The sequence below is a fragment of the Rhinatrema bivittatum genome, chromosome 7, assembly GCF_901001135.1.
Source record: "Rhinatrema bivittatum chromosome 7, aRhiBiv1.1, whole genome shotgun sequence".
Classification (NCBI taxonomy): Eukaryota; Metazoa; Chordata; class Amphibia; order Gymnophiona; family Rhinatrematidae; genus Rhinatrema; species Rhinatrema bivittatum.
Window position 1 is genome coordinate 201,519,648 of NC_042621.1, and position 7,985 is coordinate 201,527,632.

Sequence of the window (7,985 nt, forward strand, 5' to 3'; positions counted from 1 at the left end):
TGCAATAGCTTGGACGAAAACAGACTGAGAAGATTCTGAGACAACTCCCGCACATGCTCAGTAGAGCTCAAAGCTCTACTAGCTCGCAGAGACAGTTCCATTCAGTGCTCCCTGATGATATCACCCACAGATTATGTCTAATTCAGCCCTATTTATCAACGGAAAAGAATGTGTTTGCATATACAGGTGTGAGAGTATGGGGTAAATTTTTAAAGGGCCATGCGGGCATCCATGTGCATGTGGTCCCTGGTACATGCACATGGACACGCCAATTTTAAAACATGCGTGCGGTGATGTGCGCATGTTATAAAATCCGATACCTGCGCCCTCATGCACGCCAATTTTATATCAGCACACGCATATGCGCACGGGTTCCAACTCGTGCATGCAAGGAGGGTATTTTATAAAAACATGCAGCAACGTGATCGGGCCTTTAACCAGTTCCCTATCCCCCTACCTGTCCTTCCTCACTTTTCCCCTCTCTACCTTGACCTCTAATCCCCATCTAACTAAAATGGCACTGTCCCAGCTGGCCCCTGTCCCACCCCTTTTTTAATGCCTGGCACTTCTGCTTATACTGGGAAATACGCATGTGACCAGGCCATTTTGAAAATGCGCTCGGCGCGCACACAGCCCAGCCACCCATGTATGTCATGGGATTTCCGTGTGCTGCGTTCTGAAAATGTACTTGTATGTGTTTAGGGAGACAGTTCACACCCAGTCCTGGCCCCTTCCCCCCTCATATGTCACACCTGGCCTGCTACTGCCTCCTCTTGCCTCTCCCGACCCCCACATGCCACAGTTCCACTTTTTTGTCTACAAATTAAGTCCTGTGCTTGATACCAAACTCGAAAAGTATGAATTTTCCTGATTAGTTTTTACGTAGGCTTTTGTGTTCGGCCCTGCTACTTAACTTATTTGCCCTCCAGGATTGATCATTGCTAGTGGGCATGAGTCATCTTTCTTGGGCTTGTCCTAAGTCCTGGATTAGCCTGTGCTGAAGAAATAGAACTATTTATTTATTTAAAACTACTTGTATCCCACACCCTCCAAAGTTTGGGGGGGGGGGGGGCGGTTAACAAAAATTCACAAAATTAAGAAACAAAGCAAAATAAATAATTAAAATATAGACTGTTTACTACATCTGGACATAATTTATAAGAGAAGAGCTTCTCATCTTTGATATAGGAGAAAGTGTGAATTTATATACTTGGACTGGCTGTTATTAGTTTGCTGTAAGCAACATTAAATAAGTCTGTTTTAAGTGCTGTTTGAAAAGTTTTTGGGTCACTAATGTTGCGTAGTTGAATAGGTAGAGAGTTCCAAAATGTTGGGCCAGTTATTGAAAAAGCATGTTCTCTGGTGGAGTCGAGATGAGCTAGCCATGGGGATGGAATATGCAGCATTGTGCAATAACTGTTGGCTGCTTGAACGTAGAATCCTGCTGGGGTTATAATTTAAGGATGGCCTTTGTCCATGGAGAAGTAAGATTATGAATTAGGTTAAGGATAATTAAGGGTAATTTGTTTTGAATTCGGTAATGCACTGGATGTTACGAGCACAGCCTTCGCCAGCTGTTATGAACCGAGGGCTAGAAGATCTTCGGATACTGTTACGAGCGCGGAGGCAAGGTCGTTTCTGAAACAGGTGATGTGTGAGCCCTTGGGCCATGGCATGACTCAGGGAGGAGCCCCAAGACACACTGCAGGAGGTGAGCTGGTGCGAGCACAGGTAACGAGGAGCAAGACAAGGCTGAAGTGAAGGCAAGGAGAAGGAGGTCTGACCCTCTACCGGACCTGCACGCCCCAGGATGACCAACAGCGGAATGTTGATCAATGAACAGTCCTCTGACCATTCCAAGCCCTTTCAGACCTGCCGCTGGGTAACGGCAAAAGGCGGCAGGCTGGATAGAGGACGAGGACAGACGGAGTTCTTAGAATACAGAAGACTTTGGACAAAGACTCAGGTGAGGACACTGTAGATGAAGACTCAGGCGAGGACACTGTAGTCGTAGGCAAAGGATCAAGGCACTGCAGGCGTAGGATCAAGGATCAAAGCACTGGGTCAAGACTGCGATGCAGCGCGCCCTACACATTCCACCTGCAGGACTGGTCGCGGACCACGCTGGACTCAAAGCAGACTCTAGGAGCAATAATGGAAGCTGATGCTGGAACATGGCGAAGATACTGAAGAGGCCTGCACCGGGGCGCGCCCTACACAATCCATCCGCAGGACTGGTCGCTGACCACGCTGGAGCGGAGCAGGTTCAAACAGAGTCTTTGGTATCGACAGATGCAAATGCAAGAAGCTCCGAAGACTGGGACAAGTTTCAAGCACAGGATTCAAGATTCTCTAGGATTCAAAAGGCAACTCAGGATTCAAGACTTAGGACTGAAGCAGAAGTCTTCCGGAGAGGCTAACACTGCGGAGATGAAGATGGCCTTTGTACCGTGAGGCGCCCTACACAGCCTGCCCGTGGGCTGGTTGCGGACCATGACAACGGCACGCCAAGAAAGTGGACATCAAGAAACCAAGGCATGGAGGCAGAGGCAAATACAAAGGCATCAGGAAGGACATCGACCATCAGGAGGTACAAAGGAAGAACATCAGGAAATTGAAGATATCTGGAGACACAGACGAAGGACATCAGGAATCTGAAGGCACGGATGAAGGGCATCGGAAACATGAAGACGACTGGAGGCATGGATGAAGGGCATCAGGAACATGAAGACGACTGGAGGCATGAACAAAGGACATCAGGAACTTGAAGACGAAGCCGTCAAAGCAGGAGAAGACCACGGAGAACCTGGACCGGTCAGAAGACACAGACAACTGTGGAACCCGATCTGAAGGCCAGGAGTGACTGAAGAGGAACCCCTTTATAGGGCTGAAGCAGGAAGTTGTCATCAGGTGGGGCCCGGGGTATATCCGGCCGTGGGCCCTTTAAATGAAGTGAAGAGGCGCGTGCCGGCACCTAGGGCAGGAAGATGAAGCACCTTAGACAGCGGCGTCCCCCTGCTCGCTGACACAGACGCAGGGAAAGGCAGGCTGGCTGCAGGCACTGGCAGGGACAGCCTCCCTGCCAGTTGAAGACCCCGGCAGCGGCGAGGACTGCTCCCTGCCATCTGAGGACCCCAGGAGGAGCGATGGGGAGCCGGAGTGGCATCGGCCGCATGGGGAGGCTCCCGGCTGCTCAGCCTTACCAAACAGGGCCGAGGACGTCTGCGGAGGAGCCTGGAGGCAGTGGCAGGCTTGCCGCTAAGAGAAAGCATCAGCGGCCCGCCTGGCCGCAGGAGGTAGGGGACCTGTCTGCGCTCCTCGCGGGCAGGTTCACAACACTGGAAGCCAGTGTAATGAAGAAAGAACTGGTGTAATATGGTCCGGTTGCTGGTACCAGTCAGGAAACATGCTGCTGCATTTTGAGTGATCTGCAGGGCACAGATGGAATTTTGTGGAACACCTGTGAATAGAGAGTTGCAATAATCTAGGGATGAGAAAATAAATAACTGAAGAACAGTTCTGAAGTCAGAGTGATCGAGAAAAGGTTTTATATAATGCAACATTCTTAGTTTAAAAATACAATTCTGTGTAATTTGTGAAATATGCGGTTTTATAGTGAGTACAGGATCAAAAACTACTCCTAAGTTATGAACTTTACTAGCAACGTATAATGTTTGGTTTTGATAAGAAAATGACTCTGGTTTATAAAATTTTATGCAACGACCTAGAACTAGGACTTCTGTTTTTTTAAGGTTTGTTTTTGTTTTTTTAAGTTAAGATCAAGATAATTGTGAAATAACCAACTATTGATACATGAAAGGCAGAATGTGATATAATCTACTGTAGAAGACCAAGAAGTTTTGAGGGAAAAAAAACCTGAATATCTTCTGCATAAACTTTTGTTGAAAAAGGCAAGCAAGAGGAGCTAGGTAGACGTTGAAAAGAGCAGCAGATAGAACAGAACCTTGTGGGACACCTGTGGTTATGGGGTACCATGAAGAAGAAGATGCTATCCAGACCTGCTGAGTTCTGTCTGAAAGATAGGAAGAAAACCAAGAAAGCACAGACCCAGAAATACCAAAGTCAGATAGATGGGTTAAAAGAATACTGTGGTTAGCAATGCTCTGTTCCTCAGTTCTAAAAGTGTGAACACACTGCATATTTCTGTGTAACATATTGCTCTATATATAATATAAACTACAGTATATAGGAAAAAAAACTTTAGTTTTGCTATCCCAGTAGTTTTTTTGAACCATGTAAGTTTCCAGATTTGTTGGTGGATGAAATGTGGAGGGCATTCAATGTGAAATACTACAAAATGATGTTTAAATACATTTGATATTGGTCTTGCTATTATACTTTTTCGTTTGGTGCCCCCTAGTGTATGCAGAGAACATAGTTCATTATACAAGTTTCTCAACCTATGGGGCAGATATAGTAAGCCATGCGTTAGCACTGCGTGCTGAAACTCCGGATGTAGTAAGCAAAACATGCAACACAAAAATGTGGTACTCACGAAGCTGAGCTAAAATATATGCTCAGCCAATAGGTGAGCGCACATTTTAACTAGGGAGGAATGAGAAAGCATCTCCTGTACACTCGAAAAAAAAAAAATCCTTGAAATACTTTCATTCATGATCACTTTTTGTAGCAACCTTAAAGCACAACATAATTCAGTTAAGCGAAGAAAAAAAAACCTTCTGCAAAGTAGCTGGATTTCTGATTTTTTAAAAAGCAGCAGCCCCAAGCCCCCACCACCTTGTCTCTCTCTTGGTACTGCTGTCATTTGTCAGTGCTGGGACTCTAGCACTCACTCTCTCCCATTCCCCGCTGCCAGTAGGGTCCAGGTGAAGCTCTTGGTCATTGGAGAGGGGGCAAGAAAGGAAGTGAAAGACAGACCAGAGGGAGGGGGAAGGAGCTCAGGGTCCGCAGGGTACAATCCAGGAGGAATAGGGATGAAACCAGCGGGAAGTCTGGAGCAGTAGTGATATGTTGTTTTGTGCTCATAAAACTTTTTTTGTGTGTACAAATAAACTTTTTAATCACACACATTATTTCCAAATGACAATTCACCAGTTTGGAAATGAAACACCCATCAGATAAGTGAGCTAATTTTACTCTACCCCTGATGGAGATAAATTGTGCTTCTGCTATGCGTACCACGTTACATTGGCCCCTACATTAGTAAATCTTTGCAGAACTATCACAAGCATGAGAGATTTCATCTTGTATTGTCCCAAAGCACTGTCAGTGCGGGTGCTGTGCCACCTTCCACATCTCCCAGACTTGGAAACCCTGCACACCATTGAAGCCCCCCACTCCGTGGCAAACCTTGGATCCAGTTCAGTTCCTACCTGCTCCTTCCAGCCAGGCCTCTGATCCTTTTACTCAAGCAGTTAGCTCCTCATCCTGCAGACCCCAAAGCTCCTTGTGTCTTCAGCAGTGCTGTTATCAGAAAGTAGTGTGTGCAAGAACAGAGTTAGCCGATGACCCCATGCTGACAGGCACTGCTGTGGCCCCACCCACTTTAGACTTCTGTGCAGAAGGTGGGCCTGTGAGAGTGGAGCCACAAACTTACAGGCCGATTCAGTAAAAGTCGCGGGAGAGCACACAGGCCACTCTCCTGTGCGTGCGATTCAGTATTTAAATGAGGGCCCTCGGTAACAAGAGGTGTTAGGGACACTAGCGCATCCCTAGCTCCTCTTTTTTGACAGGAGCGGCGGCTGTCAGCAAGTTTGACAGCCGCCGCTCAATTTTGCCGGCGTCTGTTCTCAAACCCGCTGACAGCCACGGGTTCGGAAACCAGACGCCGGCAAAATTGAGCGTCCGGTTTTCAAGCCGTAGGCCGATTTAAAACTTTTTTTTTAATTATTTTTTACTTTGGGACCTCCGACTTAATATCGCTATGATATTAAGTCAGAGGGCGCATTTTTGACCCCTTACTGAATAAGGGGTAAAGCTAGCGCGTCGAAAACGCGCATCCAAACGCAGGTTAACACTGTACTGTATCGACCTGTTAGTGCACTCAAAGCCTTTCACTATCCTCAATTAGCATTGTTCAGTGCTTCTTTCAGACCCAGATTTGTGGGCTGGGGGAATGGAGATGGTAGAAGAGAGAATCAGAGACTGGCTGAAGGGAGGAGGTAGAAATTAAATTAGATTAGAGGTCTGTGCAGAGAACAGGATGAGACTGCAGGTCAATTGGGGGGTGGGGGTTGTTGGTTCCCCCCAGAATTCTGAAATCTGGGCATAGCCCTAGTAGGCTGGTGTATACACCAAGACATGATCATAGCTTATGAAACTATCTGCAGAATCCTAGAAACAACAACCTACAATGTCTGGTGTATAAGCAAGGGTATAAATACGGCGCTTTTAAAAGCAGTAAAAGAACAGAGTATGAATTCCCTTTTGAAATGGACAATCTGGAAGCTAATACTGTGAGTGCTGCTAAACCCATTCTCTGCTTTTTTTTTCCCCCCCCTTTCCTCAGGACTGTGTGCTTATACTGCCAGTATTTGAGAAACACGAAATTGGAAGAATCAAGAGGAATTGAAGGCTTCACGGAAGACGTGTGTGTGTGAGAGTGTGTGTGTGATGCTTCCACACATTAGCCGCATGGTTTTAAACGCAAGAAACATTTTAATTTAGCATGGTTCCAGTTTCCAGAGCATGGAAGATCCCCCTTCGTTCACTGGATTGACCAGCGTGCAGTTAACGATGCCGGGCACAAGTACCAGCATGAGATGCCATTCTGTTACCAGCTCACCTTCAGGCAAGCTGATGCCATCACAAAAAGAGGAATTTCTGTGTCCAGAGGGGACAGAAGATAAAACAATTGAACTCTGGAAAGACACTAAAATCACTAAATATACAACCGCTTGTGTTGTGTTCTTAGACCCACATTGTCTGGGTGGGGAAAAAAAATAAACACTTTCTTTTTTAATCATTGATAGATCTGCTGTAAAGAAGTGACATTGTATAAAATCCTAACACAAAAATACATACATACGTGTCAGTAAGGCACTGCCTGCTGGTAGAACACGAGAAGCAGAACATTGCAAATGTATTCAGCAAAACAGGTCTCTTTCCTGGCTGGCTTCACCTACAGGGATATTCCTGCATTGTTTCTTCAGATTCTTGTATATTAGCAACTGTTTGTATATGCAAAAAAAAAAAAAAAAAAAGCTAGCTTGATTTTAGAAAAAAAATATTTCTTTAAAATCTGCTGCAAATTTAAATGATTCCCAAAATGAGGAATCCTGTAGTTCTGTGAAAATTTTTCTTCAGAGTACTAATATTTTCATGCATGTTTCACCTTATTTTCATTCAGTCTTTTCAAATTTTGCAAACACTGTTGAAAGATAAAATGAATACAATTTTAAATCTGTAAACACAAAAGCCCTTCATCTAATATTCGTTGCTGTTGCCAATTTAATTTTGATGAAATGACCTAAAAACTGAAATTCTAGTATATATACAGTAGTACGCACCATAGGGAGGGAGGCATTTGCTGCTCTTGCTTTTACAGGGGACGGGGCTTGCGGTTTTAGCAGGGAATCAGTGCTCTTATCGGCACAGGTTTTGGATATTCTTAAAAACAAAAAAAGATATAAACAGAGCAGAAATTATTAACTACTAGGGTGGCAGCACGCTGTAAAAATATTACTGTATCGTGTACTGGCTATAAGATGAGTCTCAGTAAACCAATCATTTGTAATCATTCTAGCAGTGTAATATTAGGTTGTTAAGGCTGCTGTGTTTTAAAAGGGCATTTTTATTTGGGTTTTGGTGAAATACTTTCATTTGTTGATTATATTCATATGAAAACAGCATTCATTGATAATAGATCTAATACCATCATGTATGAAAACAAGCACTGGATGATCTAGTTGATTAATTAAACAAAAAAAAATAATAAATTGTGTTAAAATTCTTCAATCACATGCCTTTTGGAGGTAATTAAGATGGTTTTTATTCAAAAGAGT

At 44.6% G+C, this 7,985-nt stretch overlaps 1 protein-coding gene across 2 annotated transcripts in view; it reads left to right on the plus strand.

Annotated features, from left to right (window-relative positions):
• Window positions 1-7,213, plus strand: part of ANK3 (ankyrin 3) — a 1,160,209-nt gene extending 1,152,996 nt beyond the window's left edge. For both annotated transcript variants that reach the window (XM_029609754.1, XM_029609755.1), the window contains one exon: window positions 6,491-7,213. The gene's annotated coding sequence lies outside the window, so the exon portion shown is untranslated. The remainder of the gene's footprint in view (window positions 1-6,490) is intronic.
• The last annotated feature ends 772 nt before the right edge of the window (window positions 7,214-7,985 follow it).